The sequence below is a fragment of the Dasypus novemcinctus genome (genome assembly GCF_030445035.2).
Source record: "Dasypus novemcinctus isolate mDasNov1 chromosome 11 unlocalized genomic scaffold, mDasNov1.1.hap2 SUPER_11_unloc_2, whole genome shotgun sequence".
Taxonomy (NCBI): Eukaryota; Metazoa; Chordata; class Mammalia; order Cingulata; family Dasypodidae; genus Dasypus; species Dasypus novemcinctus.
The window spans coordinates 592,994-608,585 of NW_026688126.1; the positions used below are offsets into that span (position 1 = coordinate 592,994).

Here is a 15,592-nt window from a genome sequence, read left to right on the forward strand (position 1 = left end):
ACCAATCCTTCCCAAACTCTTCCAAAAAACTGAAGAGGTAGGAATTCTTCCTAACTCATTCCATAAGGCTACTATTGTTCTAATACCCAAGCCAGATAGACACATCAAAAGAAGACAAAGAATAACTTCCATATGAATATAGACGCAAAAACTCCCAACAAAACACTGGCAAATCAATTGAACTACATATATTATAAGGATTATACTCCATGGCCAAGGGTGACATATCCCCAGAATGCAGTGGTGGGTCAACCTAAGAAAATCACTCACTATAGTAACACCACATTAAAACAAAGGAGGGAAAAACCTATGATCACTTCAATAGCACAGAGAAGGCTTCTGATGAAAGCTACCATGATTTCATAATAAAATTACTCAGAAAAACAGAAATGAAAGGTAACAACCATAACAAGTAAATACAAAAAACTCACAGCTAACATTACAGTCAACATGAGAATGAAAGCTTGCAATGAAAGAATGAAGCCTAAGGTCAAGAACAAGACAAGGATGCCCACTGCTACCACTTCTATTCAAAATTAAACTGGAAGCTCTAGCCAGGGTTATTAGGCAAAAAAAAAGAGAAAGGCATTCAAATCAGAAATCAAAAACTACCAGTATTCTCAGATGGTATGATCCTTCATATTGAAGATCCCAAAGAATCCATAAGAAATCTACTAGAGGAAATAAACTCAGAAAAGTTACAGGGTTTAAGATAAACACTAAAAAATATCAGTTTTGTTTTTCCATACCAGGAAAGAACAATCTGAAATGGGCATTAAACATCAACTCCAGTAGCTGCAACACCTACTCTGCAGTTCATTGGCATCACCCAGGGTAACGAAGATGGAGGCGAGGATGGACAACCACCATACCAAGGAAACGAGAGTCTACAACTGCAAGCAAGAGAGTCCCATCCATCAGCCATATAGGACTGAAGCCTCCTCTCAATTAGAGGTGGAGTAGGTATCCCCATCCCAGAATCCTTAGGATTGGGGAATAAAATATGGATGAGAGTGGACTTACTGATATTCTACCATAGACTTATTGGTATTCCAGCAATGGAAGAAATTATATCATTGATGTGGAGACAGTGGCTGCTGGAGGTGCTGAAGGCAGAGAAAGGGAAAAAGAGGTGTAATATGGGGGCATTTTTGGAACATGGAACTGTCTTTAATGACACTGCAAAAACTAATACAGGCCACTATATATCCTAAAGAATTGAGTGAGAGTGAGTATAAAGAACGTAAACTATAATCCATGCTTCATGGCAATGCTCCAAATGTGTTCATCAATTGCAATGAATGTATCACATTAATGAAAGAAGTTGTTAATGTGGGGAAGGGTGGAAGGTGTTTGGAATGGGGCATTTAGAAATCCTTTATATTTTTTGTGTAACATTTTCTGTAACCTAAGTACATTTGAAAAAATAAAAACTGTCTTTTATAAAATTTCATTCACTATAGACTCTAAAAGAATAAAATACCTGATAATGAATTTAATTAAAGAGATGAATGACCCATACACTGAAAACTCCAAAGCACTTAATTAAATCTGACCTAATTAATTTTAATTAATGATGACCTAAATAAATGACAAGATATATGTCCTTTTTTTTAGATTTAATATTGTTACAATATTAGTACTATCTGAAGTGATCTACAGATTAAATACAATAACTATCAAAATCTCCACAACCTTTTTTAGGAACGGAAAAAGATCCTCAAATTCATATGGAATAGCAAGGCACCAACTAGTCAAAACAATCTTTCAGAAGTCTCTAACTATATAATAAGCACACACCAAGATATCATCCCAAATTATACAACATAATGTAGAAAGAACAAGAAAAATCTCATCTATTCTCCAGGGGAAAAAACAATCAGCCAATACAGTCCCAAATGAACCACAGAAGGAATTATCTGATAAATCAGTCTCTGCTCAATGAGAAAGGTAAATCCTACTGGAATGAAAGAAAAGATAGTTCTCAACAAAGAAACATAAACAACAAAAATGTAAAAGGAAACTTTAGACCTATATATAAAGTATCCAAAATTCAAGGACAACTAACAAGATGGTGGCAGAGTAAGGAGTTCCTAGAGTCAGCTCCTGCTACAGGGCAGTTCGTAATCACACAACACTATCTAAAGCACCTGTTTGGGGACTCCAGGAAGCCAGAAGAGCATCCTGCAACATCCTTGAAAGAATGGAAGGAAGGAGACTGCCCATCTGCAGAAAAGATTCAAAAGTAGAGCACACCATGCCCTGGAGGCCAGTGCCCATCCTCCACTGGAGGCACAAGCCACCTTGGGAGCTATTCCACAGCTGGAATTGGAAGCGCCATTTCCCAAAAATGGGCAGGAAGATAAGACTGGACACCAGCTTCAGCTATTTATTAGTAAATTCGGCAGGTGAAAGTATAATCCTTAGAATGGCTAAAATTTGAACCTATCCAAGTCAGAAGATTTTGGTATCCACCATGTTAACTTAACCCCAGGCACAAGGGAGGCAGATGGACTGAACATCCCAGTGCAGCTAGGGACCAACTTATTTCCATCCAAATTAGATTGCAGCTCTAGGCCAAGCCCCAGCCCTGCCTCCAGCATGGAGAAACTTGGAGGGAACTTTGCCAGCCTCTCTGGAAAAATACAGGCCACACAATGGATGCCAGTTATCATCCTACACTGGTGGTGCAAGCCATCTAAGGAGCTCTTCTGTGGCTGGAATTGGAAACTCTAGTTCCCAAAAACAGGGAAGGAAGAGATGCTTGGCCACCAATTTCATCTACTAATTAGTAAATTCAGCAGGCTGAAGTACAACCCAAAAAACAGCTAAAGTTTTCACCTATCCAAGTCAGAAAGAGGCCAGTAGATATCATTTTGACTTTGCCCGCAGCATGAGATGAAGCTGGGCTACCTGAAAATCACAGTGCTGGTAGAGACCAGCTTTTTTCACCTAGATTAGCCTGCAGGCCTAGCCTAGGCTTCAGCCCCACCTCTAGCAGAGAGCAAGCAGATGGAGCCTGCACCACACTCTCCAGGTAACTGCAGGTACATTCAGTGAGGAGACTGAATAGTGGGAACTCTACTGGGGCAACTACAGTCATGTTGAACATGCACGGCATAGATTATTGCCCACACCTGCAGCTCCATCTCCCCTAGGCAGGGGAGAAAAGGACTTGAGGCTTAATCAGTCGCTCTGGGTGACCACAATTGAGGCCTGCAAAACTCGGATTATTACACACAGCTATGGATCTGTCCCGACACCTGCCAAAGGAGAAAGTTGGGAGAAGCTTCAACAGTCCCTGGGGAAATGAGGGCAGCCTGAGGCTCCACAGCTCACAGCACCAACTATATCCTTGGCTCCTACTGCACAATCAGCAAGGGAGAAAGGGCAGGAAGCCCTAAACTAAAGAGAAAGAATGCATCCAGAATAAATCCTTCTAACAAGTCAGATGTGGAAACGCCAACAAAAAAACTACAATCCACACCAAGGAACAGGAAGACACAGCCCAGTTGAAGGAACAAAATAGGCCTCCAGATGACATAAAGGAGTTGAGACAACTAATCATAGATGTTTAAACAAATCTTAACAAATTCAATGAGATGGCTAAAAAGATTAAGGATATTAAGAAGACATTGGATGAACACAAAAAAGAATTTGAAAGAATACATAGAAAAAGAGAAGATCTTATGGGAATGAAAGGAACAATAAATGAGTTTAAAAATACACATGAATCATATAATAACAGATTTCAGGAGACAGAAGGATTGGTGAGCTTGAAGAAATGGCCTTTGAAATAAAACAGACAAAAGAACAGATGAAGAAAAGAATGGAAAAAATTGAAGGTCTCAAGGAACTAAATGATAGCCAGAGATATGCAAACAGTGACATGGGTGTCCCAGAAGAAGAACAGAAGAGAAGAGAAAAAAGGCAGAAGTAATATTTGAAGAAATAATGGTAGAAAATTAACCAACCCTATTGAAGGACATGGATATCCACATTCAAGAAGCACGACATACTCCCATCTGAATAAATCCAAATAGACCAACTCAGATACATATTAATCAGAATGTCAAATGCCAAAGATGAAGAAAGAATTCTGAGAGCAGCAAGAGAAGAGCAACGCATAATATGTAAGGGATACCCAATAAGATTAAATGTCAATTTCTCATCAGAAGCCGTGGAGGCAAGACGACAGTGGTATTATATATTTAAGATACTGCAGGAGAAAAACTGCCAGAGAAGAATCTTACACCTGACAAGATTGTCTTTAAAAATTGAGGGTGAGTTTACAATATTCACAGATATAGAGACCAGCTCTGCAGGAAAGGTTAGGGTGTGTTATAGCCTGTAAAGGAAAAACAGGAAAGAAAGGTTTGGAAGAGAGTCTAAAAATGAAGATTATATCAGTCAAAGTAACTGAAAGTCTAAAAACAGTGATAAAAATAAAATATGACAGCTAAAACCCCAACACTTACAAATAAACTTAACCAACATTCTGAAGCACTTGTATTCAGAAAACCACATCTCACTGCTAAAAGAAATTTTAAAAAAGACCTATATATTTGGAAGAACATTCCATTTTCATTAATTGGAAGACTACATGTCACTAAGATGTCAATTCCACTCAAATTGATATAAAGATTCAGTGCATTCCTGATAAAAATTCCACCAGCATTTTATTTTTTTTTTTTAATTTTTTTATTTTTTATTGACTTTGTAATAATATTACATTAAAAATATATATGTGAGGTCCCATTCAACCCCACCCCCCCACCCCCCCTCTCCCCCCCCCAACAACACTCGTTCCCATCATCATGACACATCCATTGGATTTGGTAAGTACATCTTTGGGCACCTCTGCACCTCATATACATTGGTTCACATCATGGCCCATACTCTCCTCTATTCCATCAAGTAGGCCCTGTGAGGATTTACAATGTCCGGTGATTACCTCTGAAGCACCATCCAGGGCAGCTCCATGTCCCAAAGACGCCTCCACCTCTCATCTCTTCCTGCCTTTCCCCATACCCTTTGTCCATTATGTCCACTTTTCCCAATCCAATGCCACCTCTTCTATGTGGACACTGGATTGGTTGTGTCCATTGCACCTTTATGTCAAGAGGAGGCTCAGATTCCACCTGGATGCTGGATGCAATCCTCCCATTTTCAGTTGTAATCACTCTAGGCTCCATGGTGTGGTGGTTGTCCTTCTTCACCTCCATCTTAGCTGATCTACCAGCATTTTAAAAATAAATGGAAATTTATTTGGAAGGGTAAGGGGTCCTGAAAAGCCAAAAACATCTTAAAATAGAAAAGCAAAGTTGGAGGACTCTCACTTCTGGACTTTAAACTATATTACCTAGCTACAGTGGTTAAAAACAGCATGGTATTGGCATAAAGACAGACTCATAGACCAATAGAACTAAATTGATGGTTTCAGAAACAGACCCTCACATCTAAGGTCAAGAGATTTCTGACTAGCCTGCCAAACCCATCCAGGTCAGGCAGACAGTCCATTCAACAAATGGTGCTGGGAGAACTGGATATCCATAGTTAAATGAAGGGAAAAGTATCCCTACCTGACAACTTATACAAAAATTAACTCAAGGGAAACGGACTTGGCCCAGTGGTTAGGGCGTCCATCTACCACATGGGAGGTCCGCAGTTCAAACCCCGGGCCTCCTTGACCCATGTGGAGCTGGCCAACACGCAGTGCTGATGCGCGCAAGGAGTGCTGTGCCATGCAGAGGTGTCCCCTGCGTAGGGGAGCCCCACGCGCAAGGAGTGCGCCCATAAGGAGAGCTGCCCAGCGTGTAAGAGAGTGCAGCCTGCCCAGGAATGGCGCCGCCACACTTCCCGTGCCACTGACGACAACAGAAGTGGACAAAGAAACAAGATGCAACAAATAGACACAGGGAACAGACAACTGGGGTGGGGGTAATAAAATAAGTAAGTAAATAAATAAATAAATCTTTAAAAAAATTAACTCAAAATGGAACAAAAACTTAAATATAAAATCAAGAACCATAAGGCTTTTAAAAGAAAATGTAGGAAAATATCTTCAAAACCTGGTGGTTGGTGGTGGATTCTTTTTTTTTTTAATAGTTTTTTAAAATTAAAGTTAATAGAGCACAAACAACGTTACATTAAAAAACATCAGAGGTTCCCATATAATCCACTCCCCAAGCCCCAACCCCATCATTTTTGTAAATTGTATTTTTTGAAGATACATACATCACAAAAAATGTTACACTAAAAATTGTACTCCCCACACCCCCTACCCCACTCCTCCCATACCAACAACCTCGCCCATCATTGTGGCACACTCATCGCACTGGGTGAACACATTTTGGAGCACTGCTGCAGATGGTAGATTCTTAAAGGAGATAAGAGCAGGGCTGAGATGGACTACTGATGTTTAATGTATGTAGAAGTTTTAATTAACCTTACTGTAAAAGGGTGGAAATATATAGAGTTGACGGTAATATATTATAGTGAGTTACAGTTGGTGTATAAATGGGAATGTGGCTGAAAAGTGTAGTCTAGGGATGTACATGTCAATTCACAGAAAGCTAAAGAATATTCTAGGGAATGAATAACACAGTAAACCCAGAGGTGGATGAGAATTGTGGTTGATGGTACAGATGCAAGAGTGTCCTTTGTGAACTAGAGAAGATATACATCTGCAGATATACATATTGCAGAGTGGTGGGAATGTGGAGAAGCATGAAAAATATACAACTGGAATGACCTATGGACTGTGGTTAACAGTAATAATGTACCATTTATGCATCTATGCCTAGGATGTACTGTTTAGATAATGGGGAGGCCTGGAAAAAGTGTGCCAAATGTAAACTATGGACCTGGTAATAATCTGATGATATCATCACATAATCTGTAACAAATGTGCCACCACAGTGTGGTGTATTGTTATATGGGAATTCTGCACATGTGTATGATTGTTTTGTAAGTTTACAACTTTGTCATAAAAAAATTTAAAAAGTAATAATAGGGTATGTTGGAGGAATAACATACCAAATGAAAGATAAGGACTGTAGTTAGTAGTGAGATTTTGACAATATTCTTTCATAATTTGAACAAATGTCTCATAACAATGCAAGGTGTTAGTGTTGGGTTAATGCATGGGACTCCTGTATGATGTTATGCATGTTTGTTTTGTAAGTTCACAACTTTTACTATATACACTGTTTATGCCTGTAAATGTATAAATCATAAGAAATAAAAGAGTGGGTTAGGGGAAAAATACACGAAATGTAAGATACTTTGGTTAGTAGTAATATTTTGATGATGCTCTTTATTCATTAGTTATAAATGATTCACAACAATGTTAGGCATTGGTGACAGAGTGAAGTATGAGAGCCCTGTATGATGTTATATATGTTTGTTTTGCAAGTTCACAACTATTACTATACACTTATTGTTTATATATTTTGTGTATAAGTGATATACTTCAATGAATTAAAAAAAAAAAAAGAATTCCACAACAAGTCAACCAGCATATCTGTAGGCTTGGTTTCCTACCATCTTCCAATCTTGGGGTCACCCTGATGAATACACATCCCTTCCCCCACTACTCCTCTGTGGGCCACCCACTGGTTCCAGTGCCTTCTTCCCATCTGATCAGGTGCTTTAGACAACACCAGTGGCAGCACTGCCTCAGCCACAGGCACCCCCAGCCGACCCACACTTGGGTTCTGCAACCCCACCCCAAAGTGTAAAGACCCCTTTCACCCTAAGTTCATGGTGGGCAGCCTCATGGAGTCATCAGCACTGACCATTCTTTCCAGTTTGTGAACCTGGCAGCTCCCACCTCTCCTCAAGGCCAGACACCCCTGAGTAGCACCAGTTAGCTTTGGGGGGTTGATACCCACAAGTTCTACCTTGGGCACCTATGCCAGGCTCCAGTGGGCCTGTGGGTCCACCCCCCCTGTATTGTCCTCTGGCACAGCCAATGCCTCTGGCTTTGCAGCTGCCACCAACAGGCACTGTGCTGTGACCAATTTCAATCCCAACATGAGGCAGTGATGCTCAACATTTGGCAGCACCCCCAGCCAGCTCCAGGTTGGGGGTTTCAGCAGGATGTAAGAGCTCTGGGAGCCAAGTGGAGGTCACAAATCTGTGCTCCAGCATTCAAGCACTCGGTGTAAGAGCAGAAACAAGTGGGGCCCCACACCACAAACTGCTATGGGGTAAGCTTAGGCCTGAAACCCTGGGGCCCTGGAGCCAGAGCACCCCTATAGCCATTGTGGCAGCTGGCCCCCTGAGAGGAACCCTGTGTTTGGAGGCATTAATGCCCCTACTAGCTGCCAGACACCCAGGGGCCTGCCCCAGCAGGGTCCCCTTACTTCTTCTGGTGGAGGCCCAGCACTTCTCAGAGCCATACTGGATTTACATGCACATCCATCCCAACCTTTATTCCCAGCAACCCACCAGGAGAAACCTTGCCTTCAGGGTTCTGTCATCATGAGGCAGGGCTTTGCATGAGACAAAACTGGGCCCTCAGCCCATTCACTTCTCTCCAGGTGGGGCTCCACCATCTCAGGGTCTAAAAGGAGAATGCTGGTGTGAGGAGTGGAACCTCAATCAGCCTTAGGAAGCAGATGGGGCTCAAGCAACTGGGCTCCCATCTACCACACAGGAGGCCCAGGGTTTGATGCCCAGGGCCCCCTTGTGAAGGCAAATTGGCCCATGTGGCAAGCTGGCACATGTGGAGTGCTGCCCCACATGGGGAGCTGCACCATGCAGGAGTGCTGGCCCACATGGAGAGCTGGTGCAGCAAGACAATGCAACAAAAAGAGATATAGAGAAGACACAAAAAGAGATAAAGCAAATCAGGGAGCTGAGGTGGCACAAGAAAATGATCAACCCTCTCACACTCTGGAAGGTCCCAGAATTGGCTCCCAGAGCTGCCTAATGAGAATACAAGCAGACACAGAAGAACACACAACAAATGGATACAGAGAGCAAAAATGGAGGGGGGCAGAAATAAATAAAATTAAAAAAAAAAAAAAAAAAAAAAAAAAAAGCCTTGTCCACAGGTTGGATCTGAGGTTGCCCAGTTTAAATGTGTCATACAAATCAACCCCTGTTCTCTTCATTCCTAGAGCCAGCTGGAGCCCCAAAGATGAAGGTTTCCATTTCCTCTGCATTCCCTGCAGGTTTGTTCCTGAAGTTGGGGGTTTGGGCTGTCATCTAGTAGGATCCCAGCAGCCAGATTACTCAGGCAGGAGAGGAGGCCTCGGCCTGTCTGCTCCAGACATGGAGCTGGCTGAGCCCACTGCTGCCACAGGTGCCTCCTGCCCTGCCCATCTTCCTCGTCAGGCTTCCAGATGTTTTATAAATAAAGCCTGATTCTTTTTCTTTTCAATAATATATCTCTGATCTGTAAATCAACTACAGAGAAGCCATTGACTCGCACAATTGGAGAGGGATGAAGCCAGGCTTCACTCTTTAAGTTTCTGATGTCCCAGCTAATGGGGTGGGGAAAGCAGCAAAATAAATGAAACCTGAGTTGAAGCCTGACACATAAATATTAAAAATGTGTTTGGACTTTAAGGTCTGGAGTCCAATATATAGTGGATCCAAGGAAAGGATAGATGGGGTGCCCAGGGTAAAAATGACCTGGGGAAGGGAATGGTAGATGGGGAGCAGAAGGTGAAGAGGCCCCTTCTCCTCCCCTGAAGAGGGGGAGACACAGGTAGAGGCCCAAGACAGTGGGCCCAGGGAAGGGGACTCTGACTATGGAACAGGTTGCATCATCACTTGTACATACAATAAAACACAAGTGATACACTCAGTGTTTTGAAGCTGGTGATTTTTTTGCTTTTAATTAAGGTTTAGACAAAACACAGCTCACCTAGAGAGTGTGGGCCTGGCATCAAGGCACTAGGACCAGAGTGAACAAGAGATGAAAATTCACCTCTGCTCTGTAAACAGCGAAATGCATATGCCTAAGATATGAAATATTCTTGGACAATTTGTCTTAAAAAAAAAAAAAAAAAAAGCATAGGACCAGACAACCAGCAAGATGGTGGCAGAGTGAGGAGCTCCTAGAGTCAGCTCCTGCTACAGGACAGTTAGTAAACACCGTGAGCTATCTGGAGCTAGCTAAGCACCTGTTTAGGGGCCCCAGGGGACCAGAAGAGCATCCTGCAACATCCTGAACGAATGGAAGGAGGAGTCTGCCCATGTGCAGAGAAGACTTTTAAGTAGAGCACATCACACCCCAGAGGCCGGGGCCCATTCGCCACTGGTGGCACAACCTACCTCAGGAGCTATTCCATGACTCAAATTGAAAGCTACACTTCCCAAAAATGGGGAGGGAAAAGGTAGTTGGGCATCACCTTCAGCTACGGATAAGTAAATTCAGAGGGCTACAGAATATAATCCTAAGAACAGCTAAAGTTTGAACCTAAGTCAGAAAAAGGCTGGGAGCTGCCATCAAGGGGAAGCAGGACAGAATAAAAATCCCAGTGCTAGTAGGGACCAGCACCTTTCCATCCAGATCAGACTGCAGCTCTAGCATAGACCCAGCCTCATCTTCAGCAGGGAGGAAGTTGGGAGACCTGCATTAGCCTCTTCGGAAATTACCGGCCAAGTTGAAGACACCACTGAATATCCTACTATAGCAGCACAAGCCACCCCAAGAGCTATCCTGTGGCTGGAAATGGAAGCTCCATTTTCCCAAAAACAGGGAAGGAAGAGATGGTTGGCCACTGATTTCAGCTACTCATTAGTAAATTCAGCTTGTTAGAGTCTAACCCTAAGAACAGCTAAAGTATGAACCTGTCCAAGTCAGAAACAGGCTGGTGGTCACCATTTTAACTCTGCCCCCAGTAGGAGGGGGAGCCAGGCTGACCAAAAATCATGGTGACCATAGGGACCAGTTTCTTTCATTCAGATCAGGCAGCAGTCCTATCCTAGGCTTCAGCCCCACCTCTGGCAGGGAGGAACCTAGTGGTTCCTGCACCAGACTATGTAACTGCAGGAACCTTTAGCTGACACAGACTGAATAATCAGAAGTCTACCAAGGCAACCATGGTCATCTTGGACCTGCAATGCATAGATTGCTGCCCACGCCTGCAGCTCCATCCCTGACCCAGGCAGGATTGAAAGGGGTGTGAAGCTTCATCAGTCTCTCTGGGCAACTATGGTCTAGGCCTGCATGTCTTGAATTATTCCACACAGCTGTGATTCTGTCCCTACCCCTGGCAAAGGAGAAAGTTGAAAGAAGCTTCATCAGTCCCTGAGTAATGAGGGCAGCTTAAGCCTCCACAGCTTAGAGCACCAACGACATCCTTGGCTCCTACTACACAACCAGCAAAGGAGAAAGGGCAGAAAGCCATAAACTAAAGAGAAAAACTACACCCAGAATAAATACTTTACTACTCCCGATGCCAAGACACCAACAAAAATTATAATCCACACCAAGAAATAGGAAGATATGACCCAGTTAAAGGAACAAGATAACCCACCAGATCACAGAAAGGAGTTGAGACAACTAATTATAGAAGTTCAAACAAATCTCATTAATAAATCCACTGAGATGGCTAAAGAGATTAAGGATATTAAGAAGACATTGAAGGAGAACAAAGAAGAATTTGAAAGCATACATGGCAAATAAGCAGATCTCAGAATGAAAGGTGCAATAAATGAAATTTTAAAATACTGGAATCATATAATAGCAGATTTGAGAAGGCAGAAGAAAGGATTGATGAGCTGGAAGAAATGGCCTCTGAAAGTGAACATACAAAAGAACAGATAAAAAATGGGAAAAAATGAACAAGGAATCAGGAAACTAAATGACAGCAAAAGATGTGCAAACATACATGTCATGGGTGACCCAGAGGAGAAGAGAAGGGAAAAGGAGCAGAAGGAATATTTGAAGAAATAATGGTAGAAAATTTCCCAACCCTATTGAAGGACATAGATATCCATGTCCAAGAAGCACACTGTACTCCCATCCAAAAAACTCCGAATAAATCAACTCTGAGACACATACTAACCAGAATATTAGATGCCAAAGACAAAGAGAATTCTGAAAACAACAAGAGAAAAGCAATGCATAATATCAGGGATATCCAATAAGATTAAGGGCTGATTTCTCTTCAGAAACCAGGAAGGCAATAAGACAGTGGCCTGATATATTTAAGATACTACAAGAGAAAAACTTCCAGCCAAGGATCTTATATCCAGCAAGACTGTCTTTCAAAACTTAGGGTGAGATTAGAATATTCACAAAGAGAAACGGAGAGAATTTCTAACTAAGAGACAAGATTTTCAGGAAATACTAAAGGGTGTACTAGACCCTGACAAGAAAAGACAGGAGAGAGAGGCCTGGAAGAGAATCTAGAAATGAAGATTATATCAATAAAAGTAAAAGTGGAAAAGAATGGTGAAAATAAAATATGGCAGATAAAATTCAAATAGTCAAGAATAAATTTTTTTTCAGTTTTTGTGTATTTTTTATTGATTTTGTAAAAATATTACATAAAAAAACAATATGAGGTCCCATTCAACCCCACCACCCCCACCCCACTACTCCCCCCCCCCCCCACTAACACTCACTCCCATCATCATGATACATCCATTGCATTTGGTAAGTACATCTCTGGGCATCTCTGCACCTCATGGTCAATGGTCCACATTATGGCCCATATTCTCTCACATTCCATCCAGTGAGCCCTGGGAGGATTTACAATGTCTGGTGATTGCCCCTGCAGCACCATCCAGGGCAACTCTAAGTCCCAAAGGCGCCTCCACATCTCATCTCTTCCTGCTATTCCCCATACCCATATCAGCCACCATGTCCACTTTTCCCACTCCACTCCAGTGCCACCTTTTCTCTGTGGACCTTGGATTGGTTATGTCCATGGCATCTCTATGTCAAGAGGAGGTGCAGATTCCACATGGATACTGGATGCAATCCTCCTGCTTTCAGTTGTAGGCACTCTAGCCTCCATGGCATGGTGGTTGTCCTTCTTCAACTCCATCTTAGCTGAGTGAGGTGAGTCCAATAAATCAGATTGTAGGAGCTGAAGTCTGTTGAGGCTCAGGGCCTGGTTATCATATTGTCAGTCCAGAGATTCAAATCCCCTAAATATATCTTAAACCCCAACACCAACTACAATTCCAGTAAAGTAGCATGAAAGTCTAATGAAAAGAGATTCCATGTGAATCCAGTTTCATCACACAGAAACACCAGCTCCAAAAAGGGCCATCTGACATGGCAGTGAACCCCATCTGCCATGACCATATAGCCCGTGGGTCTCATTAGCCCTCAAAGGAACCAATACCTGGGGTTGTATCTACTTCATCTGTCTCTTAGATTCTGCTCAGTTGTGCATAAGGGCAATCCTTCTGACAGCCTCCAGACTCTTCTTTAGAGACTCGTAGCCATATAAACTCATTTCTCCTTTCCATTTCACCCTTACATTAGGTCAAACAGCATTTTAAAGTCATGTTATTATATGTAGATAGAGATATTCTGCTGGATCCACATTGAACCTTCAATTCAAGGTCATTTTCCAGTTGCATCATCAGGTGGTACTTGATAGTGATCCCTCGGTGCCAGGGAGGCTCATCCCCGGGTGTCATGTCCCATGCTGGGGGGAAGGCATTGCATTTACATGCTGAGTTTGGCTTCAAGACTGGCCACATTAGAGTAACATGAAGGCTGTCAGGAGGAAATTCCCAGGCACAGTGCTGCTCTAGGCCTTGTTCTTATTTCAGGCAGATAGGCTCACAAGCATAGTCATTAGTGTCATGCTCTCACTGTTGGACCCTCATTTCTTCCTGGTCCTTACCGTTGCACCTGGGGGACTGCCACTGCTCCCCTAGTGACCACGACAGAGCACCCCCAGCCAGGAACCCAGTACCCCCCCCAGCTGTAGTTTTTAATTGTTGCCACTATGAGTATATCCAAACATTACCATGCACCCTGGACATATGCCCTGTATAGCTCCCTGTCAGCCATATATCACCTGTCAATAGTATCCTATACCAGTATTCCTCCGCTGCCATTGTTGAACCACTCTGTGATCCAAAACTTCCTGAAAATTGAAGCCCAATATAATGTAAACTTAACCAATGATGTAAGGTACTTGTATTCATAAAAACTGCAACTCAATGTTAAAAAAATTTTTTTTAAAGTTCTAAATAACCGGAAGACTATTCCATGCTCATGCATTGGAAGACTAAATGTCATTAAGATGTCAATTCTACTCAAATTGATATACAGATTCAATGCAAGCCTGATGAAAATTCCACCAGAATTTTTTTTAATTGAAAACACAATTATAAAATTTATTTGGAAGGGTAAGGGATCCTGAATAGCCAGAAACATCTTAAAAAGGAAAAGCAAACTCTCACCTCCAGACTTTAAATCATATTTCCTAACTATAGTGGTTTAAAAAAAGCATGGTACTGCCATAAAGACAGACACATAGATCAATGGAATCAATTTGATGGTTCAGAAATAGACCCTCACAGGTATGGTCAAGCCAATTTTGACTAGCCTGTCAAACCCACACAGCTCAGGCACAATAGTCCATTCAACAAATAGTGCTGAAAGAACTGGATATCCATAGCCAAAAGAAGGAAATAGGACCCCTATCTCACACCTTATCCAAAAATTAACTCAAAATGGGCAAAAACCTAAAAATAAAAACAAGAAGCATAAAACTTCTAAAGAAATTGTAGGAAAGTATCTTCAAGACTTGGTGGTACATGGTGGATTCTTAAAGAAGATAAGAGGAGGACTGAGATGAACTACTGATGGTTAATGTATGTAGAAGTTTTAATTAGTTTTGCTGTAAAAGTGTGGAAATGTATAGAGTAGATGGTAACATATAGTGAGTAAAAGCTAGTTTATAAATGGGGATGTGGCTGAAAATGGCATTCTAGATATGAAATGCCAATTGACAAAATGCTAAAGAATAATGTAGGAACTGAATAGCATAGTAAACCAAGAAGTGGATGAGAATTGTGTTTGATGGTACAGATGCAAGAGTGTCTTTGTTAGCTAAAGCAAATGTACATCACTACTGTAAGGTGGTGGGAATGTGGAGAAGCATGGGAAAAATACAACTGGAAGGAGCTATGGACTCTCGTTAGCATTGATGATATAATATTCTTGCATCTATGCCAAAGATGTACTGTGTTGATAATGGGGCAGTATGGAAAACGTGTGCCAAATGTACACTATGGTCATGGTAACAATCAGATGATATTATCTGGTCTGTAACAAATGTTCAGATAGAGGGGTGTTGTTTGGGAATTCTGTACATGTGCATGATTGTTTTGTAAGTTTACAACTTCTGCCATAAAAATATACTTAAAAAATAATAATAGGGTGGGTTGCAGGAAAAATACACCAAATGTAAGATAAGGACAATAAGATTTTGACAAAAATCTTTCATAATTTGTAAGAAACATCTCATGAAAATGCAAGGTGTTGGTAGTGGTATATGGGACCCCTGCATGATGGTATGCATGTTTGCTTTCTAAGTTCAGAATTTTTACCATACTTATTATGAATGATCACATATAAATGATATAAAGATAATAA

At 41.7% G+C, this 15,592-nt stretch overlaps 1 long non-coding RNA gene across 1 annotated transcript in view; it reads right to left on the reverse strand.

Moving 5' to 3' along the window:
- LOC131277382 (uncharacterized) overlaps positions 1-15,592 on the reverse strand; it is an 83,670-nt gene that overhangs the window by 43,262 nt on the left and 24,816 nt on the right. The window lies entirely within an intron of this gene.